Source organism: Schistocerca piceifrons, chromosome 4, assembly GCF_021461385.2.
Source record: "Schistocerca piceifrons isolate TAMUIC-IGC-003096 chromosome 4, iqSchPice1.1, whole genome shotgun sequence".
NCBI lineage: Eukaryota > Metazoa > Arthropoda > Insecta > Orthoptera > Acrididae > Schistocerca > Schistocerca piceifrons.
This window is the reverse complement of record NC_060141.1, coordinates 1,527,178-1,546,999: the sequence shown is the minus strand read 5'-3', so window position 1 is coordinate 1,546,999 and position 19,822 is coordinate 1,527,178. Positions and strand designations below refer to the sequence as shown.

At 38.3% G+C, this 19,822-nt stretch overlaps 1 long non-coding RNA gene across 1 annotated transcript in view; it reads right to left on the bottom strand.

Annotated features, from left to right (window-relative positions):
• The window catches only part of LOC124795348, a 189,865-nt gene extending 188,224 nt beyond the window's left edge, over window positions 1-1,641 (bottom strand). Inside the window, exon 1 of the long non-coding RNA XR_007016679.1 lies at window positions 1,520-1,641. This is a non-coding gene — a long non-coding RNA (uncharacterized LOC124795348). The remainder of the gene's footprint in view (window positions 1-1,519) is intronic.
• Between the last annotated feature and the right edge of the window lie 18,181 nt (window positions 1,642-19,822).

Below are 19,822 nucleotides of genomic sequence, written 5' to 3'. Positions count from 1 at the left end.
AAAGGATAACAGCATTGCTACACGCGGAAACCTTTGGCAAGCCACTGTACAAAAAGAGCAAAGCAGAGAAAGCTCTACCGTGAATTATTGTCCACGTGCAAGGCACAGCGTGATTAGTACAAAACACAAGAAACATTTGACAATCACAGAAAGTTAACATTAAAACTACTGAGTGGTTTGAACAGAGGTGCATTTACGTAGGTGCGGGTGGGGGGTCCGGAACCACCCCCGACAGTGGGGCGTCGTCCGGCGACTTCCACCAAGCGTCATCCTGCTCCATACGGTCCCTGTCAACAACTTGCGAGGATTCTGCTTCCATCGGTTCCGCACGGGCGGGGGAGGCCGCAGCCGACCCCGCACGCGTGCGTTGCCGTCGCAATGACAGATTGCCGACCTGATCACTCTTCCGTTTAACAGGCGGCTCAGACTTATCGCCCTGATTCCCCAGTAGCTGACGCAAATGCTGGGTCTGTTCGTGTATGCGCGTCTCCCTCGTGTCTTTCGTCCCACCCCCTGAGCACGACGACAGTGTCTCCGAGTCACTACCAGTTCCGGAGAGAACAGTCGGTGAGCTGTCCCTGGATTTCTTCCCCTTAACCTTCCGCTTACGCTGCTGCTTCGGCAGCGTAGGCTTTTCCTTCGGGGCGGGCGGCGGGGGCAGAATCGCCTCCACGTGTTCAGAAACAGGGACAGACGGTACCGTTACGTCAGTTGGCGGAACGGACTCTGGCTGCGAAGGAAGAGGTTCTACTGGTGTCGCGGCTACAACATCCAAAGCATTAACCACGGAGACAGAGGGAACGGGTGCATCTACCGCAGGTGGCGGAATCGGTGGGACGGGTTGGGATACCGTGCCCGCTACTACTTCACTAAGAAGCGGCACAAACTGGCCAGAGGCGTCTACAGGCCGTTCGCGCGAGAGCTGAACAGGGCGTCGGCGTGGGCAGTCCGTACGCAAATGTTCCGATGAGTGACAAACAGAACAAGTTGGCGGTTGCCCGAAATAACTTATTTGCGCACGCACGCCCACGATCATGAAATAAGACGGAATGTGCTTCTTCAGATCAATCCTAACACTCCGTACGCCACTGTTTACTTGGTACCGGTAGCCAATACCCCACTTGTCGTTACTTATGGACAACACCATCCCAAACTGCGACAACCCGCGAGAGATGTAGTCATTCGGACATTCGGGTGGCACATTGAAAACACGAACAGTTTGCACGCCGTAGCCAGAGGGAACTATCTGTACATCACTGACACTACCGTCAAAATGTTTAAATTTGCGGACGCCAGCAAACGTTTCGATAAATTTATCGTAATGGGCTACATTAGTAAACTTGATAAACAAGGAGTACAGTATAAAATTAAGCTGAAAAGTGTCAACTACTTCATCCGGTAACTTAAGTTCATCGAAAATCCATTCATGTATCTCAAAACCTGTCGGCCGCATAGCACTTCGATCAAAAACGCACTGTGCGCTATTCGCCCTGTTGAATGTCGACATGATAGGACTTACAGGCTGTAGAACAGCAAACACAAACACTGGCAGGAACAACCGCGCGCCGACGCGCACGCGACGACAGCCAAGTCACGACTGAGCGCTAGAGCCCCGGAGCGGTGCGACCAGCGCGCTCGGCGTCTCAGAGGCGACTGCCGGACGTAGGTGAGGCGCGCAACACGGCTGCTCGGTGCACCGCCTGTCATTCGTTTGGTGCGTGCGGCCTCCGACACTCGCTGGCGACGCGCCTTGTTCCTGTTATCTGGCGCGGGGCTTGCGCGCGGCCGGGCGGCGGGGGGACTGCGCGGGGTGTGGCGGTGTCCTGCTGGACCGACGGAGTCTTTCTCACCTGGCTGACACACGCCGCGCTTCCAGATATTTGCGTAATTTCCGCGGTCCATTCGCGCCTGTCCCCCCTTCCGACCCGACTTGTCCGCACTTCGCTCGCTGCCGCTCGGGTCGCGGTCCATTTGACAGCACAAGCGCGAGAAACGTCTGCGGGAGGAGGCGAGACGACAAAAGAATAAATTTATGATTAGAAATCGAACTTGGAGCTGTACGCCGCTGCAGAACGATAGGCAGGTGCTAACGTATTTCGGAGCATACCGCCCGATTCGTACTGTTTTGTCGTTTTCAAAGACTTCCTGGCAAACTTGGTTAACACATTCTCCTTCAGACTGTTAATTACTGCAGTTTCGTACCTTACGCCCGTTTAAAATGCTTACGGAAGTCTCTTTGTCACAACAGAAAGGTGGTATGGAAAGAGGGCTGGCAGGAGTAGCGACTAAAAAGCGAAAAATGAAGACAGCCAGAGTTCCCAGGCGCTCACCCATCTGAGTACTAACGTTGTTGCTTCACTTCGGTGATCGGACGAGCACGGAAGATTTTATTTCTTTGTTTTTTGTTTGTTTGTTTGTTTATTTACTTTGTGGAATTTAGCACTGCTACAAAACAGTAGGCCCTGACTTATTTCAGAACTCATCTGTCGATTGTTTTTTATAATAGTTGTTTTGTTTCTCTGAGCTCGACTCTTTCTTTTATTCATTAACAGCGTTCACGTTTTTTCAAATAACTCACTCTTACGTTCGTTGTGGAGTTGACTGATCACTTTCCAGAGGCTAGTTCCCTATTCAGAAAGTTGTACACTACCACACAAAGCATTTAACCATATACAGTAGTTGTTCCTGAGACATATTGAGTCTCACCTGTGTCTACGAGAGTTATGGAGGATGGAACATTTAGTTAAAATTTTCGCCTATGCCGAGTTTCGAACCCCAGTTTTCTGCTCAGGAGTCTAACGCGGTAGCTGTTACACCACAGCCGAAACAGCCGCTGGCCGCCAAACAACATGCTACTAATATCTCTCCGTTCACGAGCAAACGTTTAATTCTCTCTTCGGCCCATAGTAATTCACGTTCCAAAATCGCATCAGTAATGCCGACGCTTTCCGATATTAGAGTAGCTCCTTAGCAATGAGCAAAATGGGCTTCACCCTACCCGTACGTCAGGTGTAGGTGATGTATTAAAAATAATGACTCGGTAACTCACGTAAACCTGGCGATCATGTATCTATACTCCATAAGCCAGTATATAATTTGAGGTGGAGGGTAAATTGTGTATGACTGTTGCTTTCCCCCTTTCTCCTTTCAGTCAAGAATTTTTTGTTGTATAGCTGTTTCTATGTTACATATAACATCTTTAATGTCGAAGTTTTGGTTGTCTGGATTAAAGCGAATAAACACACATTTTAACTTGGTTTCTATGAATTTTTGTCTTTGAATTTCTTTTTCTTTATTCCGATATTTGTGGCCATTTTCATCACATTCAACAGCAATTCTATATTTTTTAAAGTACAAGTCGATCTTGTATGGTTTTACATAAAACTGCTGTTCAATTTTTTCGTTTGGAAAACGTTCAATTATTTCGCCAATGCACATTTGTTCTTTAGTTCTTCTCGGTAAATCTATATTTAACTGGAAATCATTTATAATCTGATCTACAACTTTCTCTGAAGATACTGTTCTATGTTTCAACAGTAAAGAGGTCATTCCCCTTTTATTGATGAATTTGGTCGATTTACGAATTCCTTTTAAGTTCAGATTCTTAGAAATATTGAGGGTTTTTAATGACTTTTGATCTTCTTTGTTAACATTCTTTCTAACTGCTTGTGTAGGTCGTTTATAATGCAGTATTTCCGCAACATCGCTTCCTTTGCACCATACATTATTTTGTTCATCAAGAACTGTCAAAAGCTGTTTGCTACCGTACTTGAGATACATTTTCATTCTCGAGGACTGCTGTATTTTATCTCACACCTCTTATAAGAAGTACAGACACTGTGCCACTATATAGAGATGTAGAAGTAATTTTTCATTTTATATTTCATTCTAAATTTTATATTAGTTGTTTTGTTTCTCTGAGCTCGACTTTTTCTTTTATTCATTAACAGCGTTCACGTTTTTTCAAATAACTCACTCTTACGTTCGTTGTGGAGTTGACTGATCACTTTCCAGAGGCTAGTTCCCTATTCAGAAAGTGGTACACTATCACACAAAGCATTAACCATATACAGTAGTTGTTCCTGAGACATATTGAGTCTCACCTGTATCTACGAGAGTTATGGAGGATGGAACATATAGTTAAAATTTTCGCCTATGCCGAGTTTCGAACCCCAGTTTTCTGCTCAGGAGTCTAACGCGGTAGCTGTTACACCACAGCCGAAACAGCCGGCAGCCGCCAAACACCATGCTACTAATATCTCTCCGTTCACGAGCAAACGTTCATTTCTCTCTTCAGCCCATAGTAATTCACGTTCCAAAATCGCATCAGTAATGCCGACGCTTTCCGATATTAGAGTAGCTCCTTAGCAATGAGCAAAATGGGCTTCACCCTACCCGTACGTCAGGTGTAGGTGATGTATTAAAAATAATGACTCTGTAACTCACGTAAACCTGGCGATCATGTATCTATACTCCATAAGCCAGTATATAATTTGAGGTGGAGGGTAAATTGTGTATGACTGTTGCTTTCCTCCTTTCTCCTTTCAGTCAAGAATTCTTTGTTGTATAGCTGTTTCTATGTTACATATAACATCTTTAATGTCGAAGTTTTGGTTGTCTGGATTAAAGCGAATAAACACACATTTTAACTTGGTTTCTAAGAATTTTTGTCTTTGAATTTCTTTTTCTTTATTCCGATATTTGTGGCCATTTTCATCACATTCAACAGCAATTCTATATTTTTTAAAGTACAAGTCGATCTTGTATGGTTTTACATAAAACTGCCGTTCAATTTTTTCGTTTGGAAAACGTTCAATTATTTCGCCAATGCACATTTGTTCTTTAGTTCTTCTCGGTAAATCTATATTTAACTGGAAATCATTTATAATCTGATCTACAACTTTCTCTGAAGATACTGTTCTATGTTTCAACAGTAAAGAGGTCATTCCCCTTTTATTGATGAATTTGGTCGATTTACGAATTCCTTTTAAGTTCAGATTCTTAGAAATATTGAGGGTTTTTAATGACTTTTGATCTTCTTTGTTAACATTCTTTCTAACTGCTTGTGTAGGTCGTTTATAATGCAGTATTTCCGCAACATCGCTTCCTTTGCACCATACATTATTTTGTTCATCAAGAACTGTCAAAAGCTGTTTGCTACCGTACTTGAGATACATTTTCATTCTCGAGGACTGTTGTATTTTATCTCACACCTCTTATAAGAAGTACAGACACTGTGCCACTATATAGAGATGTAGAAGTAATTTTTCATTTTATATTTCATTCTAAATTTTATATTAGTTGTTTTGTTTCTCTGAGCTCGACTTTTTCTTTTATTCATTAACAGTGTTCACGTTTTTTCAAATAACTCACTCTTACGTTCGTTGTGGAGTTGACTGATCACTTTCCAGAGGCTAGTTCCCTATTCAGAAAGTGGTACACTATCACACAAAGCATTAACCATATACAGTAGTTGTTCCTGAGACATATTGAGTCTCACCTGTATCTACGAGAGTTATGGAGGATGGAACATATAGTAAAAATTTTCGCCTATGCCGAGTTTCGAACCCCAGTTTTCTGCTCAGGAGTCTAACGCGGTAGCTGTTACACCACAGCCGAAACAGCCGGCAGCCGCCAAACACCATGCTACTAATATCTCTCCGTTCACGAGCAAACGTTCATTTCTCTCTTCAGCCCATAGTAATTCACGTTCCAAAATCACATCAGTAATGCCGACGCTTTCCGATATTAGAGTAGCTCCTTAGCAATGAGCAAAATGGGCTTCACCCTACCCGTACGTCAGGTGTAGGTGATGTATTAAAAATAATGACTCTGTAACTCACGTACCTGGCGATCATGTATCTATACTCCATAAGCCAGTATATAATTTGAGGTGGAGGGTAAATTGTGTATGACTGTTGCTTTCCTCCTTTCTCCTTTCAGTCAAGAATTCTTTGTTGTATAGCTGTTTCTATGTTACATATAACATCTTTAATGTCGAAGTTTTGGTTGTCTGGATTAAAGCGAATAAACACACATTTTAACTTGGTTTCTATGAATTTTTGTCTTTGAATTTCTTTTTCTTTATTCCGATATTTGTGGCCATTTTCATCACATTCAACAGCAATTCTATATTTTTTAAAGTACAAGTCGATCTTGTATGGTTTTACATAAAACTGCCGTTCAATTTTTTCGTTTGGAAAACGTTCAATTATTTCGCCAATGCACATTTGTTCTTTAGTTCTTCTCGGTAAATCTATATTTAACTGGAAATCATTTATAATCTGATCTACAACTTTCTCTGAAGATACTGTTCTATGTTTCAACAGTAAAGAGGTCATTCCCCTTTTATTGATGAATTTGGTCGATTTACGAATTCCTTTTAAGTTCAGATTCTTAGAAATATTGAGGGTTTTTAATGACTTTTGATCTTCTTTGTTAACATTCTTTCTAACTGCTTGTGTAGGTCGTTTATAATGCAGTATTTCCGCAACATCGCTTCCTTTGCACCATACATTATTTTGTTCATCAAGAACTGTCAAAAGCTGTTTGCTACCGTACTTGAGATACATTTTCATTCTCGAGGACTGTTGTATTTTATCTCACACCTCTTATAAGAAGTACAGACACTGTGCCACTATATAGAGATGTAGAAGTAATTTTTCATTTTATATTTCATTCTAAATTTTATATTAGTTGTTTTGTTTCTCTGAGCTCGACTTTTTCTTTTATTCATTAACAGTGTTCACGTTTTTTCAAATAACTCACTCTTACGTTCGTTGTGGAGTTGACTGATCACTTTCCAGAGGCTAGTTCCCTATTCAGAAAGTGGTACACTATCACACAAAGCATTAACCATATACAGTAGTTGTTCCTGAGACATATTGAGTCTCACCTGTATCTACGAGAGTTATGGAGGATGGAACATATAGTTAAAATTTTCGCCTATGCCGAGTTTCGAACCCCAGTTTTCTGCTCAGGAGTCTAACGCGGTAGCTGTTACACCACAGCCGAAACAGCCGGCAGCCGCCAAACTCCATGCTACTAATATCTCTCCGTTCACGAGCAAACGTTCATTTCTCTCTTCAGCCCATAGTAATTCACGTTCCAAAATCGCATCAGTAATGCCGACGCTTTCCGATATTAGAGTAGCTCCTTAGCAATGAGCAAAATGGGCTTCACCCTACCCGTACGTCAGGTGTAGGTGATGTATTAAAAATAATGACTCTGTAACTCACGTAAACCTGGCGATCATGTATCTATACTCCATAAGCCAGTATATAATTTGAGGTGGAGGGTAAATTGTGTATGACTGTTGCTTTCCTCCTTTCTCCTTTCAGTCAAGAATTCTTTGTTGTATAGCTGTTTCTATGTTACATATAACATCTTTAATGTCGAAGTTTTGGTTGTCTGGATTAAAGCGAATAAACACACATTTTAACTTGGTTTCTATGAATTTTTGTCTTTGAATTTCTTTTTCTTTATTCCGATATTTGTGGCCATTTTCATCACATTCAACAGCAATTCTATATTTTTTAAAGTACAAGTCGATCTTGTATGGTTTTACATAAAACTGCCGTTCAATTTTTTCGTTTGGAAAACGTTCAATTATTTCGCCAATGCACATTTGTTCTTTAGTTCTTCTCGGTAAATCTATATTTAACTGGAAATCATTTATAATCTGATCTACAACTTTCTCTGAAGATACTGTTCTATGTTTCAACAGTAAAGAGGTCATTCCCCTTTTATTGATGAATTTGGTCGATTTACGAATTCCTTTTAAGTTCAGATTCTTAGAAATATTGAGGGTTTTTAATGACTTTTGATCTTCTTTGTTAACATTCTTTCTAACTGCTTGTGTAGGTCGTTTATAATGCAGTATTTCCGCAACATCGCTTCCTTTGCACCATACATTATTTTGTTCATCAAGAACTGTCAAAAGCTGTTTGCTACCGTACTTGAGATACATTTTCATTCTCGAGGACTGTTGTATTTTATCTCACACCTCTTATAAGAAGTACAGACACTGTGCCACTATATAGAGATGTAGAAGTAATTTTTCATTTTATATTTCATTCTAAATTTTATATTAGTTGTTTTGTTTCTCTGAGCTCGACTTTTTCTTTTATTCATTAACAGTGTTCACGTTTTTTCAAATAACTCACTCTTACGTTCGTTGTGGAGTTGACTGATCACTTTCCAGAGGCTAGTTCCCTATTCAGAAAGTGGTACACTATCACACAAAGCATTAACCATATACAGTAGTTGTTCCTGAGACATATTGAGTCTCACCTGTATCTACGAGAGTTATGGAGGATGGAACATATTGTTAAAATTTTCGCCTATGCCGAGTTTCGAACCCCAGTTTTCTGCTCAGGAGTCTAACGCGGTAGCTGTTACACCACAGCCGAAACAGCCGGCAGCCGCCAAACACCATGCCACTAATATCTCTTCGTTCACGAGCAAACGTTCATTTCTCTCTTCAGCCCATAGTAATTCACGTTCCAAAATCGCATCAGTAATGCCGACGCTTTCCGATATTAGAGTAGCTCCTTAGCAATGAGCAAAATGGGCTTCACCCTACCCGTACGTCAGGTGTAGGTGATGTATTAAAAATAATGACTCTGTAACTCACGTAAACCTGGCGATCATGTATCTATACTCCATAAGCCAGTATATAATTTGAGGTGGAGGGTAAATTGTGTATGACTGTTGCTTTCCTCCTTTCTCCTTTCAGTCAAGAATTCTTTGTTGTATAGCTGTTTCTATGTTACATATAACATCTTTAATGTCGAAGTTTTGGTTGTCTGGATTAAAGCGAATAAACACACATTTTAACTTGGTTTCTATGAATTTTTGTCTTTGAATTTCTTTTTCTTTATTCCGATATTTGTGGCCATTTTCATCACATTCAACAGCAATTCTATATTTTTTAAAGTACAAGTCGATCTTGTATGGTTTTACATAAAACTGCCGTTCAATTTTTTCGTTTGGAAAACGTTCAATTATTTCGCCAATGCACATTTGTTCTTTAGTTCTTCTCGGTAAATCTATATTTAACTGGAAATCATTTATAATCTGATCTACAACTTTCTCTGAAGATACTGTTCTATGTTTCAACAGTAAAGAGGTCATTCCCCTTTTATTGATGAATTTGGTCGATTTACGAATTCCTTTTAAGTTCAGATTCTTAGAAATATTGAGGGTTTTTAATGACTTTTGATCTTCTTTGTTAACATTCTTTCTAACTGCTTGTGTAGGTCGTTTATAATGCAGTATTTCCGCAACATCGCTTCCTTTGCACCATACATTATTTTGTTCATCAAGAACTGTCAAAAGCTGTTTGCTACCGTACTTGAGATACATTTTCATTCTCGAGGACTGTTGTATTTTATCTCACACCTCTTATAAGAAGTACAGACACTGTGCCACTATATAGAGATGTAGAAGTAATTTTTCATTTTATATTTCATTCTAAATTTTATATTAGTTGTTTTGTTTCTCTGAGCTCGACTTTTTCTTTTATTCATTAACAGTGTTCACGTTTTTTCAAATAACTCACTCTTACGTTCGTTGTGGAGTTGACTGATCACTTTCCAGAGGCTAGTTCCCTATTCAGAAAGTGGTACACTATCACACAAAGCATTAACCATATACAGTAGTTGTTCCTGAGACATATTGAGTCTCACCTGTATCTACGAGAGTTATGGAGGATGGAACATATTGTTAAAATTTTCGCCTATGCCGAGTTTCGAACCCCAGTTTTCTGCTCAGGAGTCTAACGCGGTAGCTGTTACACCACAGCCGAAACAGCCGGCAGCCGCCAAACACCATGCCACTAATATCTCTTCGTTCACGAGCAAACGTTCATTTCTCTCTTCAGCCCATAGTAATTCACGTTCCAAAATCGCATCAGTAATGCCGACGCTTTCCGATATTAGAGTAGCTCCTTAGCAATGAGCAAAATGGGCTTCACCCTACCCGTACGTCAGGTGTAGGTGATGTATTAAAAATAATGACTCTGTAACTCACGTAAACCTGGCGATCATGTATCTATACTCCATAAGCCAGTATATAATTTGAGGTGGAGGGTAAATTGTGTATGACTGTTGCTTTCCTCCTTTCTCCTTTCAGTCAAGAATTCTTTGTTGTATAGCTGTTTCTATGTTACATATAACATCTTTAATGTCGAAGTTTTGGTTGTCTGGATTAAAGCGAATAAACACACATTTTAACTTGGTTTCTATGAATTTTTGTCTTTGAATTTCTTTTTCTTTATTCCGATATTTGTGGCCATTTTCATCACATTCAACAGCAATTCTATATTTTTTAAAGTACAAGTCGATCTTGTATGGTTTTACATAAAACTGCCGTTCAATTTTTTCGTTTGGAAAACGTTCAATTATTTCGCCAATGCACATTTGTTCTTTAGTTCTTCTCGGTAAATCTATATTTAACTGGAAATCATTTATAATCTGATCTACAACTTTCTCTGAAGATACTGTTCTATGTTTCAACAGTAAAGAGGTCATTCCCCTTTTATTGATGAATTTGGTCGATTTACGAATTCCTTTTAAGTTCAGATTCTTAGAAATATTGAGGGTTTTTAATGACTTTTGATCTTCTTTGTTAACATTCTTTCTAACTGCTTGTGTAGGTCGTTTATAATGCAGTATTTCCGCAACATCGCTTCCTTTGCACCATACATTATTTTGTTCATCAAGAACTGTCAAAAGCTGTTTGCTACCGTACTTGAGATACATTTTCATTCTCGAGGACTGTTGTATTTTATCTCACACCTCTTATAAGAAGTACAGACACTGTGCCACTATATAGAGATGTAGAAGTAATTTTTCATTTTATATTTCATTCTAAATTTTATATTAGTTGTTTTGTTTCTCTGAGCTCGACTTTTTCTTTTATTCATTAACAGTGTTCACGTTTTTTCAAATAACTCACTCTTACGTTCGTTGTGGAGTTGACTGATCACTTTCCAGAGGCTAGTTCCCTATTCAGAAAGTGGTACACTATCACACAAAGCATTAACCATATACAGTAGTTGTTCCTGAGACATATTGAGTCTCACCTGTATCTACGAGAGTTATGGAGGATGGAACATATAGTTAAAATTTTCGCCTATGCCGAGTTTCGAACCCCAGTTTTCTGCTCAGGAGTCTAACGCGGTAGCTGTTACACCACAGCCGAAACAGCCGGCAGCCGCCAAACACCATGCTACTAATATCTCTCCGTTCACGAGCAAACGTTCATTTCTCTCTTCAGCCCATAGTAATTCACGTTCCAAAATCGCATCAGTAATGCCGACGCTTTCCGATATTAGAGTAGCTCCTTAGCAATGAGCAAAATGGGCTTCACCCTACCCGTACGTCAGGTGTAGGTGATGTATTAAAAATAATGACTCTGTAACTCACGTAAACCTGGCGATCATGTATCTATACTCCATAAGCCAGTATATAATTTGAGGTGGAGGGTAAATTGTGTATGACTGTTGCTTTCCTCCTTTCTCCTTTCAGTCAAGAATTCTTTGTTGTATAGCTGTTTCTATGTTACATATAACATCTTTAATGTCGAAGTTTTGGTTGTCTGGATTAAAGCGAATAAACACACATTTTAACTTGGTTTCTATGAATTTTTGTCTTTGAATTTCTTTTTCTTTATTCCGATATTTGTGGCCATTTTCATCACATTCAACAGCAATTCTATATTTTTTAAAGTACAAGTCGATCTTGTATGGTTTTACATAAAACTGCCGTTCAATTTTTTCGTTTGGAAAACGTTCAATTATTTCGCCAATGCACATTTGTTCTTTAGTTCTTCTCGGTAAATCTATATTTAACTGGAAATCATTTATAATCTGATCTACAACTTTCTCTGAAGATACTGTTCTATGTTTCAACAGTAAAGAGGTCATTCCCCTTTTATTGATGAATTTGGTCGATTTACGAATTCCTTTTAAGTTCAGATTCTTAGAAATATTGAGGGTTTTTAATGACTTTTGATCTTCTTTGTTAACATTCTTTCTAACTGCTTGTGTAGGTCGTTTATAATGCAGTATTTCCGCAACATCGCTTCCTTTGCACCATACATTATTTTGTTCATCAAGAACTGTCAAAAGCTGTTTGCTACCGTACTTGAGATACATTTTCATTCTCGAGGACTGTTGTATTTTATCTCACACCTCTTATAAGAAGTACAGACACTGTGCCACTATATAGAGATGTAGAAGTAATTTTTCATTTTATATTTCATTCTAAATTTTATATTAGTTGTTTTGTTTCTCTGAGCTCGACTTTTTCTTTTATTCATTAACAGTGTTCACGTTTTTTCAAATAACTCACTCTTACGTTCGTTGTGGAGTTGACTGATCACTTTCCAGAGGCTAGTTCCCTATTCAGAAAGTGGTACACTATCACACAAAGCATTAACCATATACAGTAGTTGTTCCTGAGACATATTGAGTCTCACCTGTATCTACGAGAGTTATGGAGGATGGAACATATAGTTAAAATTTTCGCCTATGCCGAGTTTCGAACCCCAGTTTTCTGCTCAGGAGTCTAACGCGGTAGCTGTTACACCACAGCCGAAACAGCCGGCAGCCGCCAAACACCATGCTACTAATATCTCTCCGTTCACGAGCAAACGTTCATTTCTCTCTTCAGCCCATAGTAATTCACGTTCCAAAATCGCATCAGTAATGCCGACGCTTTCCGATATTAGAGTAGCTCCTTAGCAATGAGCAAAATGGGCTTCACCCTACCCGTACGTCAGGTGTAGGTGATGTATTAAAAATAATGACTCTGTAACTCACGTAAACCTGGCGATCATGTATCTATACTCCATAAGCCAGTATATAATTTGAGGTGGAGGGTAAATTGTGTATGACTGTTGCTTTCCTCCTTTCTCCTTTCAGTCAAGAATTCTTTGTTGTATAGCTGTTTCTATGTTACATATAACATCTTTAATGTCGAAGTTTTGGTTGTCTGGATTAAAGCGAATAAACACACATTTTAACTTGGTTTCTATGAATTTTTGTCTTTGAATTTCTTTTTCTTTATTCCGATATTTGTGGCCATTTTCATCACATTCAACAGCAATTCTATATTTTTTAAAGTACAAGTCGATCTTGTATGGTTTTACATAAAACTGCCGTTCAATTTTTTCGTTTGGAAAACGTTCAATTATTTCGCCAATGCACATTTGTTCTTTAGTTCTTCTCGGTAAATCTATATTTAACTGGAAATCATTTATAATCTGATCTACAACTTTCTCTGAAGATACTGTTCTATGTTTCAACAGTAAAGAGGTCATTCCCCTTTTATTGATGAATTTGGTCGATTTACGAATTCCTTTTAAGTTCAGATTCTTAGAAATATTGAGGGTTTTTAATGACTTTTGATCTTCTTTGTTAACATTCTTTCTAACTGCTTGTGTAGGTCGTTTATAATGCAGTATTTCCGCAACATCGCTTCCTTTGCACCATACATTATTTTGTTCATCAAGAACTGTCAAAAGCTGTTTGCTACCGTACTTGAGATACATTTTCATTCTCGAGGACTGTTGTATTTTATCTCACACCTCTTATAAGAAGTACAGACACTGTGCCACTATATAGAGATGTAGAAGTAATTTTTCATTTTATATTTCATTCTAAATTTTATATTAGTTGTTTTGTTTCTCTGAGCTCGACTTTTTCTTTTATTCATTAACAGTGTTCACGTTTTTTCAAATAACTCACTCTTACGTTCGTTGTGGAGTTGACTGATCACTTTCCAGAGGCTAGTTCCCTATTCAGAAAGTGGTACACTATCACACAAAGCATTAACCATATACAGTAGTTGTTCCTGAGACATATTGAGTCTCACCTGTATCTACGAGAGTTATGGAGGATGGAACATATAGTTAAAATTTTCGCCTATGCCGAGTTTCGAACCCCAGTTTTCTGCTCAGGAGTCTAACGCGGTAGCTGTTACACCACAGCCGAAACAGCCAGCAGCCGCCAAACACCATGCTACTAATATCTCTCCGTTCACGAGCAAACGTTCATTTCTCTCTTCAGCCCATAGTAATTCACGTTCCAAAATCGCATCAGTAATGCCGACGCTTTCCGATATTAGAGTAGCTCCTTAGCAATGAGCAAAATGGGCTTCACCCTACCCGTACGTCAGGTGTAGGTGATGTATTAAAAATAATGACTCTGTAACTCACGTAAACCTGGCGATCATGTATCTATACTCCATAAGCCAGTATATAATTTGAGGTGGAGGGTAAATTGTGTATGACTGTTGCTTTCCTCCTTTCTCCTTTCAGTCAAGAATTCTTTGTTGTATAGCTGTTTCTATGTTACATATAACATCTTTAATGTCGAAGTTTTGGTTGTCTGGATTAAAGCGAATAAACACACATTTTAACTTGGTTTCTATGAATTTTTGTCTTTGAATTTCTTTTTCTTTATTCCGATATTTGTGGCCATTTTCATCACATTCAACAGCAATTCTATATTTTTTAAAGTACAAGTCGATCTTGTATGGTTTTACATAAAACTGCCGTTCAATTTTTTCGTTTGGAAAACGTTCAATTATTTCGCCAATGCACATTTGTTCTTTAGTTCTTCTCGGTAAATCTATATTTAACTGGAAATCATTTATAATCTGATCTACAACTTTCTCTGAAGATACTGTTCTATGTTTCAACAGTAAAGAGGTCATTCCCCTTTTATTGATGAATTTGGTCGATTTACGAATTCCTTTTAAGTTCAGATTCTTAGAAATATTGAGGGTTTTTAATGACTTTTGATCTTCTTTGTTAACATTCTTTCTAACTGCTTGTGTAGGTCGTTTATAATGCAGTATTTCCGCAACATCGCTTCCTTTGCACCATACATTATTTTGTTCATCAAGAACTGTCAAAAGCTGTTTGCTACCGTACTTGAGATACATTTTCATTCTCGAGGACTGTTGTATTTTATCTCACACCTCTTATAAGAAGTACAGACACTGTGCCACTATATAGAGATGTAGAAGTAATTTTTCATTTTATATTTCATTCTAAATTTTATATTAGTTGTTTTGTTTCTCTGAGCTCGACTTTTTCTTTTATTCATTAACAGTGTTCACGTTTTTTCAAATAACTCACTCTTACGTTCGTTGTGGAGTTGACTGATCACTTTCCAGAGGCTAGTTCCCTATTCAGAAAGTGGTACACTATCACACAAAGCATTAACCATATACAGTAGTTGTTCCTGAGACATATTGAGTCTCACCTGTATCTACGAGAGTTATGGAGGATGGAACATATAGTTAAAATTTTCGCCTATGCCGAGTTTCGAACCCCAGTTTTCTGCTCAGGAGTCTAACGCGGTAGCTGTTACACCACAGCCGAAACAGCCGGCAGCCGCCAAACACCATGCTACTAATATCTCTCCGTTCACGAGCAAACGTTCATTTCTCTCTTCAGCCCATAGTAATTCACGTTCCAAAATCGCATCAGTAATGCCGACGCTTTCCGATATTAGAGTAGCTCCTTAGCAATGAGCAAAATGGGCTTCACCCTACCCGTACGTCAGGTGTAGGTGATGTATTAAAAATAATGACTCTGTAACTCACGTAAACCTGGCGATCATGTATCTATACTCCATAAGCCAGTATATAATTTGAGGTGGAGGGTAAATTGTGTATGACTGTTGCTTTCCTCCTTTCTCCTTTCAGTCAAGAATTCTTTGTTGTATAGCTGTTTCTATGTTACATATAACATCTTTAATGTCGAAGTTTTGGTTGTCTGGATTAAAGCGAATAAACACACATTTTAACTTGGTTTCTATGAATTTTTGTCTTTGAATTTCTTTTTCTTTATTCCGATATTTGTGGCCATTTTCATCACATTCAACAGCAATTCTATATTTTTTAAAGTACAAGTCGATCTTGTATGGTTTTACATAAAACTGCCGTTCAATTTTTTCGTTTGGAAAACGTTCAATTATTTCGCCAATGCACATTTGTTCTTTAGTTCTTCTCGGTAAATCTATATTTAACTGGAAATCATTTATAATCTGATCTACAACTTTCTCTGAAGATACTGTTCTATGTTTCAACAGTAAAGAGGTCATTCCCCTTTTATTGATGAATTTGGTCGATTTACGAATTCCTTTTAAGTTCAGATTCTTAGAAATATTGAGGGTTTTTAATGACTTTTGATCTTCTTTGTTAACATTCTTTCTAACTGCTTGTGTAGGTCGTTTATAATGCAGTATTTCCGCAACATCGCTTCCTTTGCACCATACATTATTTTGTTCATCAAGAACTGTCAAAAGCTGTTTGCTACCGTACTTGAGATACATTTTCATTCTCGAGGACTGTTGTATTTTATCTCACACCTCTTATAAGAAGTACAGACACTGTGCCACTATATAGAGATGTAGAAGTAATTTTTCATTTTATATTTCATTCTAAATTTTATATTAGTTGTTTTGTTTCTCTGAGCTCGACTTTTTCTTTTATTCATTAACAGTGTTCACGTTTTTTCAAATAACTCACTCTTACGTTCGTTGTGGAGTTGACTGATCACTTTCCAGAGGCTAGTTCCCTATTCAGAAAGTGGTACACTATCACACAAAGCATTAACCATATACAGTAGTTGTTCCTGAGACATATTGAGTCTCACCTGTATCTACGAGAGTTATGGAGGATGGAACATATAGTTAAAATTTCGCCTATGCCGAGTTTCGAACCCCAGTTTTCTGCTCAGGAGTCTAACGCGGTAGCTGTTACACCACAGCCGAAACAGCCGGCAGCCGCCAAACACCATGCTACTAATATCTCTCCGTTCACGAGCAAACGTTCATTTCTCTCTTCAGCCCATAGTAATTCACGTTCCAAAATCGCATCAGTAATGCCGACGCTTTCCGATATTAGAGTAGCTCCTTAGCAATGAGCAAAATGGGCTTCACCCTACCCGTACGTCAGGTGTAGGTGATGTATTAAAAATAATGACTCTGTAACTCACGTAAACCTGGCGATCATGTATCTATACTCCATAAGCCAGTATATAATTTGAGGTGGAGGGTAAATTGTGTATGACTGTTGCTTTCCTCCTTTCTCCTTTCAGTCAAGAATTCTTTGTTGTATAGCTGTTTCTATGTTACATATAACATCTTTAATGTCGAAGTTTTGGTTGTCTGGATTAAAGCGAATAAACACACATTTTAACTTGGTTTCTATGAATTTTTGTCTTTGAATTTCTTTTTCTTTATTCCGATATTTGTGGCCATTTTCATCACATTCAACAGCAATTCTATATTTTTTAAAGTACAAGTCGATCTTGTATGGTTTTACATAAAACTGCCGTTCAATTTTTTCGTTTGGAAAACGTTCAATTATTTCGCCAATGCACATTTGTTCTTTAGTTCTTCTCGGTAAATCTATATTTAACTGGAAATCATTTATAATCTGATCTACAACTTTCTCTGAAGATACTGTTCTATGTTTCAACAGTAAAGAGGTCATTCCCCTTTTATGATGAATTTGGTCGATTTACGAATTCCTTTTAAGTTCAGATTCTTAGAAATATTGAGGGTTTTTAATGACTTTTGATCTTCTTTGTTAACATTCTTTCTAACTGCTTGTGTAGGTCGTTTATAATGCAGTATTTCCGCAACATCGCTTCCTTTGCACCATACATTATTTTGTTCATCAAGAACTGTCAAAAGCTGTTTGCTACCGTACTTGAGATACATTTTCATTCTCGAGGACTGTTGTATTTTATCTCACACCTCTTATAAGAAGTACAGACACTGTGCCACTATATAGAGATGTAGAAGTAATTTTTCATTTTATATTTCATTCTAAATTTTATATTAGTTGTTTTGTTTCTCTGAGCTCGACTTTTTCTTTTATTCATTAACAGTGTTCACGTTTTTTCAAATAACTCACTCTTACGTTCGTTGTGGAGTTGACTGATCACTTTCCAGAGGCTAGTTCCCTATTCAGAAAGTGGTACACTATCACACAAAGCATTAACCATATACAGTAGTTGTTCCTGAGACATATTGAGTCTCACCTGTATCTACGAGAGTTATGGAGGATGGAACATATAGTTAAAATTTTCGCCTATGCCGAGTTTCGAACCCCAGTTTTCTGCTCAGGAGTCTAACGCGGTAGCTGTTACACCACAGCCGAAACAGCCGGCAGCCGCCAAACACCATGCTACTAATATCTCTCCGTTCACGAGCAAACGTTCATTTCTCTCTTCAGCCCATAGTAATTCACGTTCCAAAATCGCATCAGTAATGCCGACGCTTTCCGATATTAGAGTAGCTCCTTAGCAATGAGCAAAATGGGCTTCACCCTACCGTACGTCAGGTGTAGGTGATGTATTAAAAATAATGACTCTGTAACTCACGTAAACCTGGCGATCATGTATCTATACACCATAAGCCAGTATATAATTTGAGGTGGAGGGTAAATTGTGTATGACTGTTGCTTTCCTCCTTTCTCCTTTCAGTCAAGAATTCTTTGTTGTATAGCTGTTTCTATGTTACATATAACATCTTTAATGTCGAAGTTTTGGTTGTCTGGATTAAAGCGAATAAACACACATTTTAACTTGGTTTCTATGAATTTTTGTCTTTGAATTTCTTTTTCTTTATTCCGATATTTGTGGCCATTTTCATCACATTCAACAGCAATTCTATATTTTTTAAAGTACAAGTCGATCTTGTATGGTTTTACATAAAACTGCCGTTCAATTTTTTCGTTTGGAAAACGTTCAATTATTTCGCCAATGCACATTTGTTCTTTAGTTCTTCTCGGTAAATCTATATTTAACTGGAAATCATTTATAATCTGATCTACAACTTTCTCTGAAGATACTGTTCTATGTTTCAACAGTAAAGAGGTCATTCCCCTTTTATTGATGAATTTGGTCGATTTACGAATTCCTTTTAAGTTCAGATTCTTAGAAATATTGAGGGTTTTTAATGACTTTTGATCTTCTTTGTTAACATTCTTTCTAACTGCTTGTGTAGGTCGTTTATAATGCAGTATTTCCGCAACATCGCTTCCTTTGCACCATACATTATTTTGTTCATCAAGAACTGTCAAAAGCTGTTTGCTACCGTACTTGAGATACATTTTCATTCTCGAGGACTGTTGTATTTTATCTCACACCTCTTATAAGAAGTACAGACACTGTGCCACTATATAGAGATGTAGAAGTAATTTTTCATTTTATATTTCATTCTAAATTTTATATTAGTTGTTTTGTTCTCTGAGCTCGACTTTTTCTTTTATTCATTAACAGTGTTCACGTTTCTTCAAATAACTCACTCTTACGTTCGTTGTGGAGTTGACTGATCACTTTCCAGAGGCTAGTTCCCTATTCAGAAAGTGGTACACTATCACACAAAGCATTAACCATATACAGTAGTTGTTCCTGAGACATATTGAGTCTCACCTGTATCTACGAGAGTTATGGAGGATGGAACATATAGTTAAAATTTTCGCCTATGCCGAGTTTCGAACCCCAGTTTTCTGCTCAGGAGTCTAACGCGGTAGCTGTTACACCACAGCCGAAACAGCCGGCAGCCGCCAAACACCATGCTACTAATATCTCTCCGTTCACGAGCAAACGTTCATTTCTCTCTTCAGCCCATAGTAATTCACGTTCCAAAATCGCATCAGTAATGCCGACGCTTTCCGATATTAGAGTAGCTCCTTAGCAATGAGCAAAATGGGCTTCACCCTACCCGTACGTCAGGTGTAGGTGATGTATTAAAAATAATGACTCTGTAACTCACGTAAACCTGGCGATC